The sequence below is a fragment of the Sebastes fasciatus genome, chromosome 1 (assembly GCF_043250625.1).
Source record: "Sebastes fasciatus isolate fSebFas1 chromosome 1, fSebFas1.pri, whole genome shotgun sequence".
Classification (NCBI taxonomy): Eukaryota; Metazoa; Chordata; class Actinopteri; order Perciformes; family Sebastidae; genus Sebastes; species Sebastes fasciatus.
This window is the reverse complement of record NC_133795.1, coordinates 38,133,826-38,159,189: the sequence shown is the minus strand read 5'-3', so window position 1 is coordinate 38,159,189 and position 25,364 is coordinate 38,133,826. Positions and strand designations below refer to the sequence as shown.

The 25,364-nt window shown below is 39.5% G+C and overlaps 1 long non-coding RNA gene across 1 annotated transcript; it reads left to right on the top strand.

Moving 5' to 3' along the window:
- Positions 1-302: 302 nt before the first annotated feature.
- On the top strand, positions 303-25,364 carry LOC141774972 (uncharacterized). Its single transcript, XR_012595532.1, has 3 exons — positions 303-393; positions 23,014-23,165; positions 25,135-25,364. It is a non-coding gene; the product is annotated as an uncharacterized LOC141774972 (long non-coding RNA).

Here is a 25,364-nt window from a genome sequence, read left to right as displayed (position 1 = left end):
AAACCCATTTGGCACACTTTGGGTGGCCAAATGGAGAGTCCGCCTGGTCCTATTCTATCCTTAATCTATGTGCTTTGTGTTATTTATATCTGCTTTGGCACAGTTGTAGTCAAGGAGTTGCTGAATGAATTCAATGGCATATCTGTGCATGGCATCATTGCTATAATGGTTTTATCCACTGTCTAATCTAGAAAACATTTTAGACAAGGATAAAAATGTAAATTTCTTCTTTGGTTCATCACAATTTACTCAGACATAGTGACAGTCACACTGTTACTGTTTTATTTTGGGTATGTCTGTCTAGGCGAACCACACCTTCCAGCACCCTCGGGCTTAAGTGGTTAAAGAGGCAGGCGCCAAAAACGGAGCGTTTCAGACGGACGGTGAATACAGGTATATTCAGACAGACAGGATGAGAGAAATTAAGTGTTTTTTTAACATTAAAGCAGATAAACATGTTCTAGTTGAAACCCAAAATACAAGTATGACCCTGAAAATGCTAAGTTGAGTCAGCACACTGACTCGGCATCACCTGCAATATCTCTTACAGTTTGCTAACATTAGCCACCATAACAGACTTGTGGTAATACCAGTCCAAGTGAGACTGTAGCAGCAAAACTCCTGAGCTGGAGGCTGTTTTATTATGTCTGAATTTAACATTTCATCTGTAAGAGGAAGAATGTGTTATAACTTCTTCAAAAGTTACAGTTTGACTTTAATATACACAGAATATGTTCTCTCTAACGAGAGAAGTGCAGTATGGTTTCCTAAAAGGAATACAAAAAAACCTCGGCTTCCCCCATATTAACATTTTATTTAAAGCCTGTCTTGTGATTTCATTTATAAGCCGTGTTTCACTTGCATTTAAATATGAAAGCCATTAAAGTCAACCTCTCTGCTTCATAGAAGTTATAGAAGTATAAAAGTGGAGAGGTAATCTCACCGTTCAGGGACATTCATCATCTTGACTTTACTGGTGAAGCCGCCTCAGTTCTTCTCTTACAGATGGTGTTCAGAGCAAAAAATAAAACTTTACAAAGCGCTTTAACGAGACGATGCAGTTGGACGATGTGGCATTAACGTGGCGAGCTGCCGTGATAGAAAACATATTGAAGGACCGCTGCTATAGACGATGATAAAAGGTTCAAAATCCGATCAGATGATGCGGAGGAATGCCGGACCTTCACCGACTTCCTGTCCTGTTACTTCTCTGCTCATTCATTCTGACTTTTAAATGTTAATTATTCTAAGTTTAGAAAGACATATACACAACAGAGTTACTCAGATCGTGATGCAGGACTATTACAACATAACTTAGTTTGAGGTTCAGCTTTCTAACAACTGGCTGATCTGTCACAGTCAGAGACCAGCTGGTGAAGAAAGTGGAACATCTAGCAGCTTAAAGAGACTGATATTTCTCTCAGGAGTTGGTGAGCAAACAAGAGCGAATACTGGACTTATGTACATTAATCAGGAAAACTTGATCTGTGTTTGACTTGCATGAACCTAGTTCAGGTTTTGGTTCCTGAGACTGTTTCAGATCCTACTCTGCTGACTGATCCTGGTTCGTACTAAATCCTGGCAGTCATGTCGTTTAAAGGGACTGTTTGTAACTTCTTACACGTATAAATCAATCCGGGTCGGTGTCCTATGCGCACTCGCGTGTGGCTACGCTGTTCAGACTCAGACTCCAACACAAACTACATGGAAGCATCAAAACCGCAAAGTTCTATCTAGTGAAGCCCGTCATGCAAAACAGTGTTGGCCGCGGTCGTAGTGCGCGGGGGAGACCGTAGCTTTGGAAACGTTATCGTCTCCGACCAAAACTCTGGTGTCTCCCCTGTTCCCTCCCGCCGCGGCCGGGAGGCTGAGGCAGGAAAAGCCAACACTAGGATTAGCATTGATTCATGGAGAGACCTTCGTCTGGTCAGCTAACATTACTGCCAAGCAGCTGAAATATAGAGTGATATTGTGGTTTTAGCTGACGTGTGTCGCCTCACTGTTTTGAGCGATGCTCGTTCATGTCTATGTAGAGCGAGCAAGTGCGAGCCCGACGCTGACTTTCGTTGACTTAACGGCCACAGGTGTTGCTGTTAAGAAGCATTTCTGAATCTTACAAACAGTCCCTTTAACACAGAGGTTCTCAAACTTTTTCGGAGCCAGGGACCCCTTACAGGAGAGAACATTTTCACAAGGACCCCCTCTAAATGGTAACACCAATTAAAGCATAATGCTTACAACCATTTGTACTCTAAGATGCCATCGGAGGTATTTCTTAATAGTAAAACTTTTCAACCTAAATACAACAAATACATACTTCAAACAGAAGGTGATTTTATTCAAACTGCATTTGGACTCAATTTAGCATTTCTAGCCTAAATTTTCAAGTAATTGATCTTAAAAACGTTCAGAAAATCAGTAGTAAGACTAGCACTGTCCTAATAAATCCAGATATTTAAACTTACCTCTGTAACGCTGACTGTCATTAAGTTACGAACTTATTGCTGTGTGTCACAATCATATCACAGTTTCTATTGACCCAAAGCTACAACACAATATTCTTGTTTTATATGTGGAAATCGTCCCTTTTTAATGATACAGAACAATTTATATAATTTATAGCAAATGATTTTGCGGAACCGTTGACAGAGTGCCACGGACCCCTGGTTTAACAAATGTAATATGAAGAAACCTATAAACACCTGCATGCACAAGTTCACTCTTTTTAAATGTATCTTTCTTTGAGTTCATTCTTGCTGGAGTATTATGATTATACGTTGAGAGTTAACGCTGCATTCAGGCTCCATGAAAATGCAATGAGAAAGCCACGTTAAACTGTTTTGCAATACGACCGTCAGTGTGAGCGTGAACGTAGACTCAGGGCCAATTCAAACTAGCATTTATAGCAGTACAATACATAACAAAACCGCAGCAGTCAGTGGATTTGTTTGCTGAGGTGAATTACTGTACATCAACACTGATGCCAAGTTCAACTTTGACATGCAAATTGTCTTCTCGACTGTCCTCTGAGGGAACTGAGCCAAAGAGTCCAAAACAAAGGAAGCTATCATGTGAGCCGTGTCAGACCATCGGTTTTTATTAGGGCTGTTAATTGATTAAAATATTGAAATGCAATTCATCACATGATTGTCCATAGTTAATCACTGTTAATCGTAAATTAATAGCACATTTTTGCATCTGTTTCAAATGTACCTTAAAGGGAGATTTGTCAAGTATTTAATACTCTTATCAAATATGCTGCTTTATGCAAATGTATGTACTGTATATATTTATTATTGGAAATCAATTAATTAATTAATTTTCCTCGCCAAAGTTTGGAGCGAAATAGTATGACATGCATTATCATTGCGTTAACTTTGACAGCCCTAAAATAAATCTATAAACACCATGCACAAGTTCAGTGTTCACTCTTTTTTAAATTATTCTTTCTTTGAGTTGATTCTTACTGATTATAAATAGAGACTTATAATGCTGCATTCAGGCTACATGAAAACTCAGAGCATCGCCAGATAAAGCCAAGTTAAACTGTTTAGCATCACGGCCGTCAGTCTGAGCGACGTAGACTCAGGGCCAAGTCAAAGTGACATTAATTGAAATTTTGCACCAAAATCAGTTCATTTAAACACAGTTGCAGCAGTCAGTGGATTTACTTGCTGAGGTAAAGTACATCTGCACTGATGTCGAGTTCAATTTTGACATGCAAATTGTCTCCTTGACTGACCTCTGAGGGATGAGTCCAAAACGAAGGATCATTTATATAACCCTTGCCGTCTCTTGAGTAAAGGGTGGGAGTCTGGACACGTTATATGGAAACACATAGACCACTGCACAAGCAGAGAGCTGTTCATGTCACATTTAGTAAACAAGAAGGTAACAAGCAACAACATAGCAAAAAGTATATTTATGCCTCTTTAATGACTTGGAGAGAAATGAAAGATCAGCCCAGTCACCAGAACAAACATTTTGGTATTGCAGGTTTCTACAAACCACAGATATGCTGAATGTCAACGTTTTTGTATTTGGTCAGAGCGCCAGTGACGTAGTGCAACGAGCGACCGTTATTGAAAGTTAATAACGAGTATAACCTGCGATAAAGGGTGGCTGGGAGGGGTCAAGCACGTGTGAAACCAAATATCAACGTTGATATCTTCCATTGCATAAGAAAATCTGCTAAGGGCGTAAGGTACGTTGCTGCGTTCCGCTGTTGTGTTAGGCTGTTGTGTTCCGCTGTCGCGTTCCGCTGTGGTGTTACTCGGTTTTGTTACTCTGTTGTGTTACTCTGTTGCGTCACGTTGTTAAGTCGCGTCGCGCTGTTACGTCACGCTGTTACGTCACGCTGTTACATCACGCTGTTACGTCACGCTGTTACGTCACGCTATTGTATTACGTCACGCTATTGTGTTACGCTGTTACATCCCGCTGTTACATCCCGCTGTTACGTCGCACTGTTACGTCGCGCTGTTACGTCACGCTGTTACGTCACGCTGTTACGTCACTTTGTTACGTCACGTTGTTACATTAGGCTGTTATGTTACATTGTTACATTATTATATGAACTCAAACCATGATCGTTTTCTAACCTTAATCAAGTAGTTTTGTTGCCTAAACCAATCGCTTCACAACGTTAATCTCGCGGCATTGTGCGTGTCTGTAAGCGTGATACGAGGCTGTAATGAAAATTATTTTTGGTTCAGAAACATCGGCATTCATCGTATCCCATGGTTTTGCAGAAACGTACAATGCCAAAAAAAATTTCTGGCGACTGGGTTGAATAAAACCCAGAAGGATCCTGTTAACTGAAGGTTTTGGTCCCTTCAACTCTGTGTTGTGTTTGACTTTATCAGTGGTGGAGGAATCGTCAGTTCACCTGCTGATTCCAGAATTTGTCTCCTTTGAATATCATTCCACACGCTGCCGTTTGATCTCTGCTGCGGCGCCGGATGAGTCTTCTTTACTGGGCAGCAGAGGGTTTTTTCACGTTGTTGTGGTCCCGCTGATGCTGTGAAGAACTGCGAGGGTACCAGGATATGTTTAGCTTGTCATCAATCATCTTGTGTAGATTACCTGTCTCCAGGCCTTTAAGGCCTATACATACTATTGTCTCTTCTACAACTGGACTCCATTTTGGTTAACATGGTTCTCTGACGTCATTTGATTTTCTGCTTCCATTATAAACACTGTTTGCATTACATGTAATCTGAGAAAAACGACACTCGCACTGCTGTGCTAAAGATGCACAGAGGACCGTAGATGTGAGAATGTCAGGCAGGTTTTAGCTCCTTAAAGCTGCACTAATCGGTACACTCAGATGCCGGTTTATTAGGAACATAAAATTAATCTAACGCAACAGTCATGCAATAAATCTTATAAATATATATTAATAAATAACCTTCATGAAGGAAATGATCAGTTAATGTTGAGACTGTTAGCATTGATTCAAGTATTGAGCTCTATTGCATTATACAGAGACTACGTTACTACGACACGTTAATGCAAATCTGTGTTGTTTCTTTAACACATTAACGCAACTTGCAATTTTTCAGGTTTAAAGCTAGAGTGAAGATTCCTTTTATCATATGAAATAAGAAAAACCTAAAAAATCCATTAGTACCAACCATGTCATACTAGCTTGTCAGGAAGGAGGTTAAATAACGCTCCAAACTGGCGCTAAATTTTGGTGAGGAAAAACCATTTCGTCATGGCCATTTTCAAAGGGGTCCCTTGACCTCTGACCTCCAGATATGTGAATGAAAATGGGTTCTATGGGTACCCACGAGTCTCCCCTTTACAGACATGCCCACTTTATGATAATCACATGCAGTTTGGGGCAAGTCATAGTCAAGTCAGCACACTGACACACTGACAGCTGTTGTTGCCTGTTGGGCTGCAGTTTGCCATGTTATGATTTGAGCATATGTTTTATGTTAAATGCAGTACCTGTGAGGGTTTCTGGACAATATCTGTCATTGTTTTGTGTTAATTGATTTCCAATAATAAATATATACATACATTTGCATAAAGCAGCATATTTGTTCACTCCCATGTTGATAAGAGTATTAACTACTTGACAAATCTCCCTTTAAGGTACATTTTGAATAGAAAAAGTGTGATTATTTTGTGATTAATCACAATTAAATATTTAATTGATTGACAGCCTTAATAAATAATAGAAATCGTGTCAAGATTTCAATCAATTCATCCATTTCTTAAAAACGGTTCTCAAAACTAAATGAAAACTCGACTAATCATTTCCGTACTGAACACCAGATTTAGTCCTGCCAGTGTGTGTTGCATTCGAGTACAAGTCACGTCGATTTACTGAGTCACTTATTAAGTTTACACCACAAATGCTGCACATGCAGTCAAAGCCGTGACTCCCCACAGGTTCCCCGAACAGAAACCATCCGATCTCCACATGAGAGGGGGGAAAAAAGACGATCCGATAGGTTAAAGTTATCGGCTGCGGTGCGAACGGAGCGCACGACTCCACAGTCTGGTTTTGACTTCACTTCAAGGTGGAAGAGAAACACAATATTTGATGCTTTGTTTGACATGCTGAGGTTCAGATTTACTTCACGCTGTCCAGAAACAACACTGGGTCAGTCCACGGCGAGAAACAAAACATCACTTTATATGCAGCGTGGTGAGCGGCTCCAGTAGGCGCTGGCGACCCGTGAACAGGAAACGTGCTTTCAACAGAGACCAGAGAAAGCAGCCACCTCTCACTGTTCCCATTTAGTGGCTGGTTTAAACATGGACGTGTGTGTGCGTGTGAGTGTGTGAGATCACTTCAGCTGTTTGTTGATGGTGCGACACTCTCTGGAGCCTCCGTTCCCTCCCGGACCTCTGCTTATGTAACCAGCAGGCGTCCTGAACTTTGACCGAGTCCAACACAGACGCCCCCGCTGCAGGAGCCAAACCACCAGCCGGTTATCTTATCAGCCTCCTTCAGAAAGAGTTGGTGCAGCCGAGCCGAGCGGAGCGTCCCGTCCCCCGCCGAGAAGGCTGCCAAAATTAAATGGGGAAATCTTCTCCACTCGAGAGGTGATGAGTCAAAACATTTAAAATAAATTCAGCAAGTGAGCGATCAAAATGTCAAAATGTTTGAGTTGCATCAGACCACAGCTCTGATAAACAACTTATCATATTATTATGAATGACTTATCACTCATATCCAGCACCGCAGCTACCAGTAAAGACACCTTAGTCATGTCCTCAGTGTTGTGTCTGGGCATGAGGAAGTTTTGATGCACAAACAAACACAAGACTTTCAACCAGGAGACTGTCGTTCGTGTCCCGTGTGAAACGAAAAGGTTTACTCGTTTTGTCACGTCAGTCAAAGTCACGTGACTCGTTAGTATCATGAGTCCTGTGAGTCGTGAAGTTAACGCCAACCATGACTGTTTCCTAACCTAAGTGGTTGTGTTTTGAAAGGACACTATGCAGGCATCGAGTGTAAATTGACACGCCGTCCCTGGTCCGTCCAAAAATAATGAAAGAGGGGTACCAATGCGGAGGGACACTGACCAAGCGGCGGTATTTGACGAGTTTGGAAGTGAGAATGTGTTGAAAACAAGAGTGAAAAAAATAATGGATTTAGAGACTAGGGCTATCAAAGTTAACATGATAATAGCACGTTAACGCAAATTTGTTTTAACGCCGCTAATTTTTAAATGCATTGATGCTATCGATATTTCAGATGTTGTAGTGGGCTCAGTTTTAAAGCTAGAGTGAAGATACTGGCATATATCATACTAGCTTTTCATGAAGGAGGTTAAATAACGCTCCAAACTTACGCACAATTTTGGTGAGGAAAAACTGTCATGGCCATTTTCAAAGGGGTCCCTTGACCTCTGACCTCCAGATCAGTGAATGTAAAAGGGTTCTATGGGTACCCACGAGTCTCCCCTTTACAGACATGCCCACTTTATGATAATCACATGCAGTTTGGGGCAAGTCATAGTCAAGTCAGCACACTGACACACTGACAGCTGTTGTTGCCTGTTGGGCTGCAGTTTGCCATGTTATGATTGGAGCATATTTTTATGCTAAATGCAGTACCTGTGTGGGTTTCTGGACAATATTTGTCATTGACATTAACTATGGATGGACTATGGATTTTGATTAAATATTTTAATCGATTTACACCCCTTCTGTTAAAACAAATGCTTGTGTTTTGTATAACATACACAAAATAAATCTGCCGCAAGTGCAGATTCTGACCTTTTTAAAGGTTCTTGAAGTCTTTATACCAAGTAGAATCAACGCCGGTACCTTTTTTATATCTTTATTCCCTCTGTATCTTATTTTAAACTCACTTTTTTTAGGTAGGCAAATCTTCATATAAACCTGCCAAACAATGTTCAGTCCTTTCAGCGTGCACAGTTACAGTCCTTAAACAGCAGGAAGACGCTGCCTTTCGTGAATAAAACCGTTTCCTTTATGATGCTGAACGAAAACATCAAAGCCAATCACCATACATCCCTTAAACTAATCCCCATAAACTACACAGACACCCCTCAATAAAACCAGGATCCATTAAATTTCTAAGGCAAAATGCCTCAGACCTTAAATGTAAACCCACCATCATTAATGTCATGCAAGCTGAGTGCCAAGACGTGATGTTTTGATGGTCTATTTTCATTTTTTTATACCTTTTTCCTCTACTTCATACAAAGTACGGGATTATGGGGCTTTAAAACGAAGGAGCTCTGTTTCCTATAAGTGTACAAAGATGCAAAAATTACCTGGGACTCCACAGGGCTGAGTTTCTTTTTTTTTTTCTTTTAGAAATGATATAGGCCAATGCTTCAGGGTTTACAACTAGTGCATAGAAATAAGCTTATCTTTAGCTTTAGTTGCTTCTCTACTTAATTTAGATAATCCAAAACTGAGAATCAGGTTTCAAATTAAACTTAAACTTGGAACCAGAGTAACGTCTAGTAACTCTGCTCTGTAGAGACGAACCAGACCGTTAAACAGCGTTCTTGATGACTGCGTTCTGGGTGATCTGACTCGAGGTTGTGTGTGAACCACAGTCAGTGTTTTCAAATTCTCGGAATCATTTACATGCAGCCAGTGTGGACAAACTACATCTAGTTTGAGGGTTAAACACACCATTAGGACACTCTGGGGTTCTGAGTATTTCAGTTTTATTTTCTTCTCTTCCCGCAGTGTGAGAGTTTACAGTTTAAAAAAACAAAAGAGCAAAGCAAGGCGTTTATTTTGAAATGTCAGAAGAATGATGGACTCAAGAGACGACAAAGTGTAGACAATAAAATATCTGACAGCGAGGAATTGGGCTTATCTTATCTTTGATTTGGCCGCACGCACGCACACACACACACACACACACTGTGTTAAACAGACAAGACAAAAAGTAAAGGAAGTTTTCAGATTCAGTAAATCTTTAGCCTGCAAACATGCAACTAAATATAAAGTTAACAAACCAGTTTCTGCAAACCACGGATATGTAGAATATGGACATTTCTGAACCAACGTACAACAACGTAACGCAACAATGTAACGCAACAACGCAACGCAACAACGTAACGCAACAACGTAACGCAGCAACACAACAACGTACCGTAACAACGTACCGTAATGCAACAACATAATGTAAAGCAACAACATAATGTAACGCAACAACATAATGTAACGCAACAACATAATTTAACGCAACAACATAATGTAACGCAACAACATAATGTAACAACGTAAAGCAACAATGTAACAACGTAAAGCAACAACGTAAAGCAACAATGTAACGCAACAACATAATGCAGCAACGCAACGCAACAACGTACCGTAACAACGTACCGCAACACAACAACATAATGTAAAGCAATAACATAATGTAACACAACAACATCATTTAACGCAACAACATAATGTAACGCAACAACATAATGTATCAACATAATGTAACAATGTAAAGCAACAATGTAACAACGTAAAGCAACAACGTAAAGCACCAACGTAACCCAACAACGTCACGCAACAACGTCACGCAACAACGTAATGCAGCAACGCAACGCAACAACGTAATGCAGCAACGCAACGCAACAACGTACCGTAACAACGTACTGCAATGCAACAACATAATGTAAAGCAACAACATAATGTAATGCAACAACATCATTTAACGCAACAACATAATGTAACGCAACAACATAATGTAACGCAACAACAAAATGTATCAACATAATGTAACAATGTAAAGCAACAATGTAAAACAACGTAACGCAACAACGTAACGCAACAACGTAACGCAACAACGTAACGCAACAACGTAACGCAACAATGTAACGCAACAGCGTAACGCAACAACGTAACACAACAACGTAACACAACAACGTAACACAACAACACATCTAGGGTAAATAAATAATGTATGTAACAAGCCTATAAACAGGAACAGCGGCCTCCTGGGTGGGAGTCCTATGTTTGTGTGACCCATGCACCTCGTGCAAAAAATTCGACTATTTTGCTTGTTATTCTTTCAACAACGGTCACTCGTTGTACTACGTAACTTGCTCTGACTGAATGCAAAAACATCCACATTCAACGTATCCCTGATTTGCAGAATTGTACAAAGCCAACATTTTTTCCTGACGACTAAATTGTGTTTTTATTTTAACCAGAGCATCAAAATTCTGCCCTTTTATTCCGTCATATGTCATAAAACCCATGTTTTCTGCGGGGATTTTTTGCGTTAAACACATAATGATATTTAATTACAGATGAATTAGATATACTTGCATTTATTTAATATACATGTAACAAACAATAAATCAAACTGTCAGCAGCTCCTGCTGTGGACCGATCACAGCAGCCTCATCGAAGGATCAGCCGCCCGTGATTCCACACAGTAAACACACGTGGGCAGAAACAAAACAATACAAATAAAACTCGTAAAGGCATATATTTTAACAGGAGTATCACTGACAGCTTTGATTTCTTTATGAGGAAAAGCTCCGCTGACATTCTCACAGTTAACAACCAGCAACGTCCTGGTCACAATCCTGCTTATTTAACCTTTAGGTCACCACTGCCCATAAAACATACATATATTATATTCTTCACGAATCATATATTTAAAACAAGCACACTGAAATTTAAAGACGGCAGTTAAAGCTAAAGTGTGTTAGTTTAGCAGTTTTATATAGACACTGAGAGGAGACCCCTTAGCAAATATAACTTTATACAAGTGTGCCATTAGTATAGCTAAGTAGTACTCATTTTAAACTTAAAACTCATTTTAAACTTAAAATAAGGGAGTATACTTGCAGTTTACTTTTTATGTACTTATCAGAGATATAGTTACTGTAAGTATCCTTGGCTTATACTGACAAGTATACAGAAAAGTCCAAGTATACTTGGCTTACACTAACGAGTATACAGAAAAGTCCAAGTATACTTGGCTTATACTGACAAGTATACAGAATAGTCCAAGTATACTTGGCTTACACTAACGAGTATACAGAATAGTCCAAGTATACTTGGCTTATACTAACGAGTATACAGAAAAGTCCAAGTATACTTGGCTTATACTGACAAGTATACAGAATAGTCTAAGTATACTTGGCTTATACTAACAAGTATACAGAATAGTTTAAGTATGTGTAGTAGGTTGGAAATGCTACATGTTTAGTTTTTATTTAAACAGACACCCCCTCTATTTTTTTTTTTTTTAAAGTTATTTTTTTGGGGGCATTTTCCATTTTTATTCAGAGGACAGTGGATAGAGTCTTGGAAAGGGGGGAGAGAGAGAGAGAGTGGATGCGGAAAGGGCCTCAGGCCGGATTCGAACCCGGGCCGCCGCGGTCAGGACCAAGCCTTGATACATGGACGCCCGCTCTACCAACTGAGCTAACCCAGGCGCCCACCCCCTCTATTTTTTGTTAATAATTGAACTATTCTAACAGTTTTGACACAGTCCTTATTTCAAGGTATTACACCTTCCTATCAGTAGATGGCGCTGTGGTGCTGCTGTGGATCAATGAGGGAGACTGTAGCTCCGTGCTCTGCTCATGCGCAGTTCAGAAATAAACAAGCTGTGGCTTGAGCTAAAACGCTAACTTTGGTCCTCTCTCTATTAATCCACAGAAACGATATTTATATATATGGCTACACAGTGCTTCCTAGCCTGTGTAACCCTTGCTGCCGGTCCAGATTTCCCCTAGGTCTGGTGCCGGTAACATATGCTTGGTTTATACTAACAAGTATACAGAATAGTCTAAGTATACTTGGCTTATACTAACAAGTATACAGAATAGTCTAAGTATGCTTGGCTTATACTAACAAGTATACAGAAATGTCTAGGCATGTTTTTTATCATCACAAAACATCAAGTCAAATCGCAAAAGGAGCAAGTCTTTTTATGTACTACATAAATCATTGGCTTAGTACTATACGTTAAAGTATACAAAGTATATTTTTATAAACTAAAAAGTGGGCTAAAAGTATATAACTATACAATTAACAATATACCTATTAACTTGTAGTATAGTTCATAGTATGGTTGCAGTACAAAATACAACTTAGATGTAAACTAGTTGTGTACTCAAAGTTTACTAGTTTTACACTTACAGTGTACTTAAAAGTATTATTTTATAAATTAAAAAGTGCGCTAAAAGTATATAACTATTAAACTAACAGTATACCTATTTATAGTTATTCTTAGAACCAGTTCATAGTATAGTTGCAGTAGAAAATACAACTCAGATGTGAACTAGTTGAGTACTCAAAGTTTACTATTCTTACATTAAAGTATTATTACTTTTATGAATTAAAAAGTGAGCCAATTTAGTCTCAATAAGTATTGAAATACTTTCAAGTATACTACGAGTACATTGATATCGGTATACTTAATATATAAAGTATACTTGGGGTTAATATACTTGAACTTTACTTCATAAGATAAACTTTTTGTACGGGACGTCTTCTTACTTTCTCCCTGATTTATGAAACAGAAGCACAGTGTTTGCCTCCGTTTTGACAGCGTGTCATGGACTCTAGTGTTAACATCAGGGTTGTGATATAAGACGGAAACAGTTCTCACCAGCGAACACGACTGGTCTCGGTTGAGGGTAAAGGGAAAGCTCGTCAGGCCAATATTTGCTAAATTATTAGTAATTAAAAACAAACAATGGAACAAACTGTGGAGAAATGTAAATGGCGCTGTTACTGATTTTATAACAACCTCTCCTGTTCCCTGTTGAGCAGCATGAGTTCGATTCCATTTTTTTAAATTTCTAATTCCAAACCAAAGCACAAGCAGAAATAATGAACCATTAAGATTTATGAGCATCAGTTTTTGCAACCCTTAAAGGCTCTAATTCTGCTTTCAGAGGGACCCGGGTCTCGGTTTAAGGGGTGTTGTGCCCTTGCAAGTCAAACATTAGTTGGAGGTGAAGCTGTGATTGAGACTGCAGCTTTTTATGGTACCACCACCACCACCACCACTTATCACCATTTATTGTCCCCCGGCTTCTAGCAGTAAAATACCAGATGTTGAAATAAACACACAACCCCTACTGACCCATCGCAGCGCCACTGCAGAACAAATAGATGCGATTTGGTGTTTATTTTTCTATTAAATACAAGCATTTTATAGCTATCGTTCACATGTGGTTTATATCTTTCTGAGTTACAGGTTTGCTGAATAATGCATATTTAGAAAGGTGTGAATGACAGCGTAGATTTATATGTTGAAGTCACTCGGAGTGCTGTTTTAAAGGCTCGATGATACATTTTACTGTAATATTATCTTATGAGACATTTCCTGAGTTGCATTAAGTGTTGCAGGCTGTTTTCATCTCATTCGTATTTATACCTACAAAAAATAATGCACTGTAACTTGTGTATATCCAACAAAATCTATTTGTGTGTAATTAACGTAATTGTGAACCAGGAAGTATAAAGAGCAGCGGAAACCGGAAGTCAACGTTGATTTATTTGTCACATAAGTTACGTACTTCAGTTACATCACTTCTGTAGTTATTTTAACCCAAACCACCATCTTTTCCTAAACCTAACTAAGCTTTGTCCTGTGAAGATGCATGTTTATTTTGAAAAGACTGTATGCTTGTAATGAGCAGAAATTGACACGTGTTGATGGACATTCGTAGGAAAACGCCACGTAGACAGGAGGTCAAAAAATACCGGACTTCCGAAGTCAATGTTGATTTATTTGTTGTGCAAGTTACTTACTTAAGCTACGCCACTTCCAGACACACCAACCCAACATCAAAGAACTAATTGCCACGAAGGCCGACTGTTGCGTCGCCTCACGCCTCGAACACACCGCAAAGACTACTGCCGACGGCCAACTACCACGTATGTTCTGCGCCTGCTTGAGAAGAAATAGCTCTCCACACCAGCAGGCGGCGGTAGTCTGTATTCATCATTCAAAAAGAGAAACATGAAGACAGAGGAGGGTGGATATACAAGCTGTTATGATACATACATGAAAAAAGTGGCGTTTGTCGACCATTTTCACACCGCTCTCACCCACCACTTAGCTTCAATCCAGATGTTCATGATGCTGGGAAAATATCCCTGTGTTGGAATGATCAAATGAGATGAAGATGAAAAATTAGAAGAGCCTTCTGTGTTTGTCTCAAGTCCTCCAGGAAGAGCGCCGGTCGTTGATCCCAATTTTCGTAGTGGGGAAACGGCGGTAATACAACATCCGTCTCCGTCACCTGATGCCATTGGGCCCAAAAAGACTTTTTCCCCATAGACTTACATCGGGAAAGAGACGTCTGTAACTCAGCGGATAATTTATTTTGAGGTGAATGAACTTCCCAGTATGAACACTCTAATAGCCCTTATTTAAACCATTAGGTTCTAAAGTTGTAAAATGCACTAATAGCTGAATCCAGAGTTATTTTTCTTCTTCCGTTCATGTGAATGAGACCCAGACCGAGGCTGGAACGAGGGCTGGGAGGCGGAGTTAGCGAGCTGTGACAACGGCGCGACCCCGTGACCGAGCCATGTGACCGAGCGGACGCTACCGCGCCGTGTCCATGGGCCCAATGGATGCGGAAGATTGCCGGAAGATCCGGGTACTACCCAGTCTCAGCATCGTACTGCGTAACTGTCGAACCTGTTGGAAACTCCACTCCTGCCTACACGCCTCTGAGGGTCCAGACAAACTGGGTACGACTGCTCAGAGCTGAAATAACAGGGAGAAGAAACTATCTGTAAAAACAGTAAAGCCCTTGGAATTGAAAATGATCTGCGTGACTCTGCGCCACACATGTAGTGTGTCTTATTTCGAGAAGCACACTAAAAGAGCCCAGGCGCCTGGTCCTATTTGTCAGTGAAATCAATATCACAAGGACTTGGGTCATATAGCTGAGAGGCAGCTGGTGTGACTGTGCTGGATTAGGTCATATTGTGTTTTTGGCATTTCCCAGAAAGGACACAAGCAGTGTCCCAGTTCATCCTCCGAAGTCCAGATTTCGTGGCTGAGTGCGTCATTAACGTTCTGCAGAGGTCTGTCCAAAGTCAAGGGACTGGCCAAGGAACTGACGAAAACAACCGCAGCCTTCAGCGTCTTCTAATTTCTTTAATTGTCATTTGTTTAACGAAGCGTAATCCTCATAAACCCACAAAGTCACGAAGTGTTGTTAAGCCACGTCATATCTACCAGGTGCTTGTTTTCAGGTGGCCAATAAAACGACGCCACTGCAGGACATAAAAGTTGTTTGTTGTCTCTCAGCTGACACGGTGTCATGAATGACATGTTTCCCTTTCAACTGGAACATTGTTCGCTAGCTGTCGTTCCTGTGCTGAAGTGAAATGAGACTGATTCATTTATGAGTCGCCCAAAAGCCCCATTAGCGTCGGCCTCTCATTTTGGGACGTAGAGCAGGGTCAGCCTGACCTGATGGACACACCTTCACGGGCCAAGTCCTTCAGAGGATCCGGCTCCTGTATCGGGACCCGGCGAGAGGGAGGAAAAGGTCTGTAATGAGTCATGCGATTTGAACTCTGCCCTCAGATGGAGCTTTAATGAGCCCCTCAGGTCTGGACAGCGTTCTTAAACAGCTCATTATTCTCCTCCTCTTTGGCTGGCGTCCCACCATATCCACATCTGCAGCCAAACTGGTGCTTTGTTCTCACGCCTTGGCCGTCCATGTAGCCCTCTCTGCCCGAGTACAACTGTCAGTTGAGCAAAGCCCATGTCTTATATCTGGTTACAAAAAACAATCGCTCTTAATGGAAAGTGAAGGCAGACCTTGGAATCGGCTCCGGCGCATGGGTGTAATTATGATCAGGGCGGAAATCCAGTGAGCTGTTTGAAAGGTGAGAGACTTAGAACCCCCGTTTATTGTCGTTTTATTGTCTCTCATATGATGAGCCGAGTGGCGCACTTCACACCAAATGACCCCCATTCGTTTTTATCCGTTTGGTTTAACAAATTCTGAAAGTGGAACTACAAAATGACACGTCCTGTAGGAGCTTTTTCTGTGGTTAATACCTCGTTATATCCACCCAACTAACTTTGGTCGAAGTATTTACCAGTAAAAACTAAAACATAATGAGCCTTAATCTGTGTGACAGACAGGCACAACCGCTAAATATGACAATAATTTCAGCAGTTATCGTTGTCTGATGTTGGCGTCGATGTCAATAAAAGGGCTTTATTCGCTTCGTGACTGTAATGTGTTGTGATGCTGGCCTTTCACAGTCAATCTCATCTCCTACCAAGCAGCTTTTTTATGTTTTATTATTTTGTTATGTATCTGTATCTTGTCTATGCATCACCAAACATGTTGGGTCTGGTCTCTCAAAGGTGATGATTTGCTGCTTTTATATCTTAATATCGTTGGGTTTTGGACTGTTGGTCGGACAAAACAAGTCATTTAAAAACGTCACCTCTATTACGGCAACTTATAGACTAAATGATTAATTGAAAAAATGATTTACACATGAATCAACACTCGCCGTCGAGTGGGATTTTACACAGGAAACGGATGCAGGTGTTTTACACATTGATTGTAATAATGCCTTGAGAAGCAGATCACTCTTGTCCCATAGAGACCGAAGAATAAACCACGCTCACTGTGGAAAAAGTGTCCTGCAATATTTCAAGTAACAGCAACCCGAAACCAAAGCGTCCACTTCTGTTTGCATCATGTGGTCAAGCAGCAGGGTGTGCCTGAGATTATTCTAAGGATTGCGTGTCTGATCGAAGGCGATTTAACTCCAGTAAGTGTTCAATGAGTACATTTCCTTTCATCTATATAACAATAGTCACAGAGTATTTTGTAGACAGAAGACAAGTGAGCAAAAAGGAAAAGATAACATGGTGTAAAAAAAGTGAACAAGCCAGAAAATATGAAGTTATAAAACCAAAGACGTGCTTTTTAAAATGTGAACTTTGGAGGGTTTGGCTCTAAAACACACTTAGTTCTGTTTCTTTTGTGTTTTCAAATGTTGGCATTTATTTTAAAATTCATTTTAACGACACTAATTTCTTTAACACATTAAGGCAATTTGTGATTTTTAGGTTGTAGTGGGTTCAGTTTTGCTTGTCGTGAAGGAGGTTAAATAATGCTCCAAACTTGCACTAAATTTTGGCGAGGAAAAACTGTCATGGCCATTTTCAAAGGGGTCCCTTGACCTCTGACCTCCAGATATGTGAATGTAAATGGGTTCTAAGGGTACCCACGAGTCTCCCCTTTACAGACATGCCCACTTTATGATAATCACATGCAGTTTGGGGCAAGTCATAGTCAAGTCAGCACACTGACACACTGACAGCTGTTGTTGCCTGTTGGGCTGCAGTTTGCCACGTTATGATTTGAGCATATTGTTTTATGCTAAATGCAGTACCTGTGAGGGTTTCTGGACAATATCTGTCATTGTTTTGTGTTGTTAATTGATTTCCAATAATAAATATATACATATATTTGCATAAAGCAGCATATTTGTCCACTCCCATGTTGATAAGAGGATTAAATACTTGACAAATCTCCCTTTAAGGTACATTTTGAACAGATACATTTTTAAAAAATATTTTAAATGATTTATTTCCATGACACTGGCGTGTTACTAACATTTAAAAAAAGTTTCAACAGAGTGATACAGATCAGGTGAGGTTAAGGTTACTTGACACAAAGCTAATAATCACAGTAAGTTTTCCAACATCATCACATTCACTGCATTAAAACAGTGTCATTACACTGAAATATAAATAACCGAAAACCAAGCTGGACCATTTTCTCACAAGAACACCAGAATGAGTCGTGGTTTGGGCATGTGGGATAAGTTATTATCATTTTTAAGGAATAAAAGGATCAGTGATGTGTGTGGAGTAACATGAGGCTTCTCTCTGTTCAGATGTTGACAGCGTGGTTGTCATCCAAGAGTAACAAAATATTTTAACTGAATTATCATAATCGTCTTGTTTTAGTAAAAAGTTCAAGTGTATTTTTATTTTTGTATCATTCTTTTAAAAAATATTTTTATTGTTTTTGAGATCACAGCAGGAATACAAACAAACAAGAGACAACACACAGCACATCCTCGGTAACAAGCCTCACGCAAAAACCTCTTGTACGAACAGATTCGTTCTTAAGCGGCTCGTACGAGTGATTTAGGAGAACTTAACACGTTTTTTTTATTTTGAATTTTCTCTCAGGTATGAACACAATTCACAGAGTGGTCCAGACCTGTCGTAGGACTCAGTTAATCTGCTGTTATACCACCCAAAGTTTTTCACCAATGGATTGTATATTTCATTACTTGAGTTTGAAAATCCCATATAAATTACACTTCATATTTATGGTCACATTATCCTGTTTGACTCTGCAATTATAATTATAATATAATTATAAATGTATTCATATAACCTAACAACATCATCATCAATTTAAATTGGTCATTCATTCTATAGTATAACACTACAACATCAATATCAACATCTTAAACTGCAAAACGACTTAAATTCCATACCAATTGAAGGTTAATTTGTCTCTGTGTCGACAGTAATAGGTCAACGGGGAGTGTAACGGGCCTTTGGAGGAGAGTATCACTGGGGCTTATTCACATTTCTCATGCGCTCATTTATGCACAGGTGGCATTCATCAAGTTTACGCAGGTCATTTACACGATTATCTGAAGTTAGGAGTGTTTGCTGAATCTGACGTGGCACACTCGTACGAGCCCACGGTATGAAAACAAGAACGAGAAAGTTAAGGCAAGAATAGGAAAATGTTCTTCCATGAGGCCCACAGTCATTAAAGCATTAAAGGGGACACACAGTGTGATCACTCAGGTCGCGGCTGATGATCGGACCGTACAGTGAGATCACATAAATTGTGAGCTTTGGCTTTACATCGCAAACTTTGTTTGTCTTATTTAACAGTTCCTCCAGATACCGACATGTATGAGCACAAGCACTGAGTTTTTCACGATTTGTCCCCCTTAAATACATATAATACACCACCTCTACCTTCATTATAAAGTCTCTCCAGATGTAATGTGTTTGCCATTTCTCTCAACCACAAATCAGAGTCTATTTTCCAAACACCCAAAATAAACTTTTTTTGCAATCATCATTCCAAACCAAACAGCCACTTTTTCATATTTCTTGGCAAGAGATAAGGAGCTTGTTGCTCAGAGGATGGCTATGAGCGGATCAGGTTCACAACGCTTCCCAAAGGCCTCCAAGAAACAATGACACATGCTTTTCCAATACATGTACTGCATGACCAGAAAGTGTTGAATTATTGATCATAGACTGGGAGACACCTCAGGCAAAAATATCATTTTTCATGCACTGGTCAAAGTTGAGATTTTGGACTATTTTGCTTCCATAACGTGTCTTCTTTCAGACTAGTGGAAAGATCCAAAATACACATTTAGTTGTTATTTTACTACTTTGTCTATTTGCGTCTGTAGATTTCTCTTAAATTCACCAGAAGTTAGCATTAGATAATGCTTCATTTGCATATTTAAACATAACATTTCAGAAAACTTAAATTATTTGTCTTAATGTAATCAACTGGGGAAGTTTCATGCTGCAGGCTGGTCTCACTACGTAAACCTATGAAAAGTATTGCACTCTAATTTATGTATATCCCACAAAATATATCTGTGTGCAATCCACGTAATTGTGAACAGGAAGTATAAAGAGCAGCAAACGCCAAGTAGAGAGGAGGTCGGGGTGGATGAGTGGGTCTAAAAACACAGGACTTTCTCCTAGGAGACCGCTGTTCATGTCCCTTGTGAAATCAGATGTCAACGTTGATTTAAGACTGTATGCTTGTAAAGAGCGGAAAATGACACGTGTTGCTGTACATTCATAGGAAAACGAAAAAAAAGGTGGACTAAAAAGTTCCCAAAAATGTCTGACAAAAAGTTCAAAGAAATGTCCAAAAAATGTCAGAAAAAATGTCAGAAAAAAGTAAAAAAAAAGTTCGACAAATGCCTGAAAAAAAGTAAAGAAAAAATGTCAGAAAAAAGTCCGACAATCCTAAATTCCCTCTGTAAAAAACGTTTACTCTAATATGTCAACAAGAATTTTGAACCTCAGATTTCTGGTCTGGAAATGTACGCAAATTAGCACAAATTTGATAAGATAATGCCTCATTTACATATTTAAACAAAACATTTCAGAAAACTTGTAATTCAAAAAATAATTGCCTTAGAAAAGAATAAAATTCCTTTATTGTCATTGCATATTTGAGTATAACGAAATTAGATAGCAATCCTGACGGTGCATACACATCTATTAAACAGCAACAACATACAACAACTATTAACCAGTAGAAATAAAGAAGAGTAAAAAAGAAAGATATATTATGAATAAAACATCTGTATTTATTTGACCTATAAAAACAATAAGATATTGCACATTGCTACATTGTACTGGCTCTATATACAAGTAATAAATAAATACGGGAGTAAATATGTACAAAGAAATAAACCAAGGTGCAGTCTTTACCCTATTCACCTGTAAAGTCTCCCCTTATTACAAACAGGTGAAACATCAGTAAAAAAAAGCTTCTCCCTTGAAGTATAATAGAGTGTTTGTAAGGTTTTATGTCTGACATTGACCGAACAATCTTTACACTCTTTAAACATTCGTCTCACACCTCATCTTCTAGCTCTATATGTTCAGCTTGTGCGCCCCGCCTGCTGAAGTCCTGATGTGAGCTCTGTTAGAGGAGAACACCCCGACAGTAACAGGATCACATTTATTTATTGCCTCCAGGGGACTCGTGCTCGTTCAAGGTTTCTAAGATGCTTCCTGATATAGTCACACATTTGTAAATATCTGAAAAAAACTGGATGCAGGGATTTAGTAAACAGCTGGTAATTGTGAGGCAAATGAGGCCACGTTCCCCTTAATATTCAGGCCACCTATATTCCACATACCTTTCTGTTTCCAAGTGGAAAAACAATATAATTGAGGCCAGGTATACAGGAATGGTTTTCACTAATTGTTGTGTCCACATAGATTTTTGGAGCTGTTGAGTTTTATCTACTTCCACATTTTTATAGTTCTGCCAACTACAAAGCTGTTACTAGAATATGACGTACTAACTGTAGTGGGTTTGACTCTGGCAGAGACCACTACCGCGACTCCCACACACCTCATCGGCTTTACTACACACAGACCTGTTTCATCTTTCTATACTTCTGAGGACCCTCGTTGACATAATGCATTCCTCTGCCCCTAACCATAACCATCAACTACTGTAAATGCCTAACCTCAACATAACCTTAAAACCACAGCCGATTAGAATGCTGGCAGGCTATTAAATAGGCGCTATAAGCCCCATAGATGTGGGTCAGTAGAGGCCTACTACACCCAATAGTAGGTTTTATCATCTATTCACATGGTAGATCACCGAAAAAAGGTATAAAAGAACACGACAGGGACCTCTAGTGACCATAGTAATTATGACAGGAGCAGAAGTGGAAGTCAGGCGCTGTAGTATAGACAGTGTGAAACTACATAAAGGGGGGAGGTTGGGGATGATGGATTGGACACAAAACAGGACTTTTTTTGTTGCCTAAACCTAAGAAGTTGTAGTTTTGTTGCCTAAACCTAAAGAAGTTATAGTTTTGTTACCTAAACCTAAAGAAGTTGCAGTTTTATTGTCTAAACCTAAAGAAGTTGTAGTTTTGTTGTCTAAACCTAAAAAAGTATTTTTGTTTGTGTTCAAAACGTGACGTTTCATTCAGTTTTACATCTAAGAACGTGTTGCTTTTAAGTTTCACTTTTACAACGTAGTAGGCATAGTAGGTCCCCACTGACCCAGATCCATGGTGCTTGTAGCGACTGATCACGCCTATTTAATGGTCTGATAACAGTCCAATTGGGTATTACTAGAGTGCCTGACTTCCGCTTCTGCTCCTGTCATAACTACTACGGTCACTAAAGGTCACTACTGTGTTCTTTTATACCTTCTTTCGGTGATCAACCATGTGCATAGATGATAAAACCTACTGGTGGGTGCAGTAGGCCCCTTTTGACCCACATCTATGGGGATTGTAGTGATTGATAATGCCTATTTAGTAGCCTGACAACAGTCTTATCGGCTGAAAATAGTGCAGTTAAAATAAATATAAACATAAGTAAATATAAAATAGTAACGTAAATTTGTAATTAGGTTGAAGACAGTATTTCAGATGGGAAAACTGAATGTAAACAGTATGTATATGCATGATGAGAAGTAATACATGTATACAGAGGTGTAAACAGGAATCTAGTATTTAATAATGAGAAGTACCAAATACATATATATACAGTATATATACAGAGTATAAACAGCATGTGTGAACAAGAGGAGTTAAGGATTATTTATTGCCATTCTGTAACACAGGGTTGCACAACGAAGGGCAGTTGTAGCCTCATTCATTTATGATACACAAGAAAAACAAAACCAGTAGTGCATTTTTTGAATTAGCATCAGGAGGAATGTAAACAGCAGCAACAAAAACACTAGTTAACTCTCTTGACAGATAATATGGCCGGCATCAACATTGGCTCTGTTTGAGCACCGAGCATCTGTCCTGCGGTCTGCCCATCATCTGCAGCTTGATGTGGGATGTCACGATGGAGCCAGGTTTCTGTGAAGATGTGGGCACAACAGTCACCGACCTCCCGTTGCTGGGTTAGCCTGACACACACATGTTTCAATGTATATGCTGCCCTTGGGGTCCACTTTTAAGAAACATAACATTCCTTTTCATTGTTTTGTTGATCATGTACAAATCTATTTGCTTATAAAAACAAATAGTAAAGATTCATTGCAGCCTTTGCTGAACTATTTAAAGTCGAATCCATCTGCGTTCTTTGCCAATTTTTTTTGGAGTTTGGAAATAACTGAAAGTGGGGTGGTATGTATACAGTAACTTAGATGATAGTCGGCGTGCTCCCAGTTTGGAGAAGCAGACAGGAGTACTGACATGAAGCTAAGCAACGTACTGCTGTGGACGCCACGTTAGTTCAGATCAGAAAGTCACACAATAACACAAACAAACTAACTAACCGATCGATGCAGCGGTAGACCAGCAACTCCCGTGTCCTGAGAGGGAAAATTACTGTTTTTGTAAATGGAGTCTGGTGGCTTTGAAGAGAGCGATATAACGGCTTCAGTTCCCCGTCGGAAAGGGCTGTCTGACGGCGAGGTAAAGCCGCTGTGTACAGGAGCAGCAGAACAACAGATTTTAGACAGCTAAAAAATATTTATAGCAACAATATATACAATAAGAGTATGCTATATTTACAATAATTTCACAGCTTATCTTGCCGTCAGACAGCCCTTTCTGACGGGGAACTGAAGCCGTTGTATCGCTCTCTTCAAAGCCACCAGATGTGGTGTATAAATGACATGCAAAAAAACTAAAATGCATTATCATGACATGTGGAAATGTTGTGATAATTATACACTTTCTTATGAGATCGGGTTGGAATAAACACATTTATTAGGGCTGTAAATTTATTAGGGCTGTCAAAGTTAACGCGATAATAACCTGTTAATGCAAACTCATTTTAACCTCACTAATTTCTTTAATGCATTAACGCAATCGATCTTTCAGAGGTTGTAGTGGCTCAGTTTTAAAGCTAGAGTGAAGATACTGGTATCATATGAAACTAGAAAACATAAAGAATCCATTGGTACCAACCATGTCATACTACTTTTTTACTACTCTGATGTTGGACTCTGGCGGACCGTTTTTGTGTCAAAATATTGATTTCCTAAGTAAGTAGCCGTGTAATAAGCGGGATAATGTACAGCTAGCGGGTCATTGCTGTGAAAGAATCCCCTTCAGGGCGATGCACGGCTCGCTGTACATTATCCCTTACGTGGCGAAGGAGGTTAGGGGTCCCTTGAGCAGCTGTTGTTGCCTGTTGGGCTTGACTTTGCCATGTTATGATTTGAGCATATTTTTTATGCTAAATGCAGTACCTGTGAGGGTTTCTGGACAATATTTATAATTTTTTTGTGTTGTTAATTGATTTCCAATAATAAATGTATATGTACATTTGTATAAAGCAGCATATTTGTCCACTCCCATGTTGATAAGAGTATTAAATACTTGACAAATCTCCCTTTAAGGTACATTTTGAACCGATAAAAAATGTGCAATTAATCGTGATTAAATATGGAAAATCATGTGATTAATTGCGATTAAATATTTAAATAGATAAACAGGCCTGAAATTTGTAAAAAAAAAAAAAAAAAAAAAAAAAAACAGTGGCGCCAAAAATGACCATGTTTTACTTGTACTTCGTGTGCTGTTTACAGCTACCAAGAAACTTCTCTTCTGAGTATAACTGCAGAGATGTTTACTTGTATCTTTGCAGAACTATAATTCAAAAGTCCCTCTTTGTTTACCCTCCAGTGTTCCTCAGAACTCAAACTGCAAAGACAGAAATGTAGTAAATGGGCTAATATGTGGATGCATATTGTTCAGTCGTTGGAGGGAATGGGCCAAACATTCGCACCCTTAAGTTCCAGTGGAGCTGTGTAGGTAAACAGATCCATATGTCAGCAGTCCCCTGCCTCACTGTGATGCACTTCAGTGGGCTTGGTGTTGAGTGTAAACACTGTTTTTATTCCCACTCTGCTTTCACAGCAGGAAGCTGCACCACTGACCCCTGATATGACCGGCCTGCTGGCTGCACCATGTTTTCCTCTTCTGTCTGTGAGCTGATGAAAAATGATTCAGTAGAAGACTTTTACTGTTGCCACTCTTGTCCAAGCATAATACAATTATGAGTTTTCATCTGACTCTCTATGGGAGCATGTAAAGTCAGCAAATAAAACAATATTACCAGGAGAACGTCAGCTGTGAATGTTTCAGTG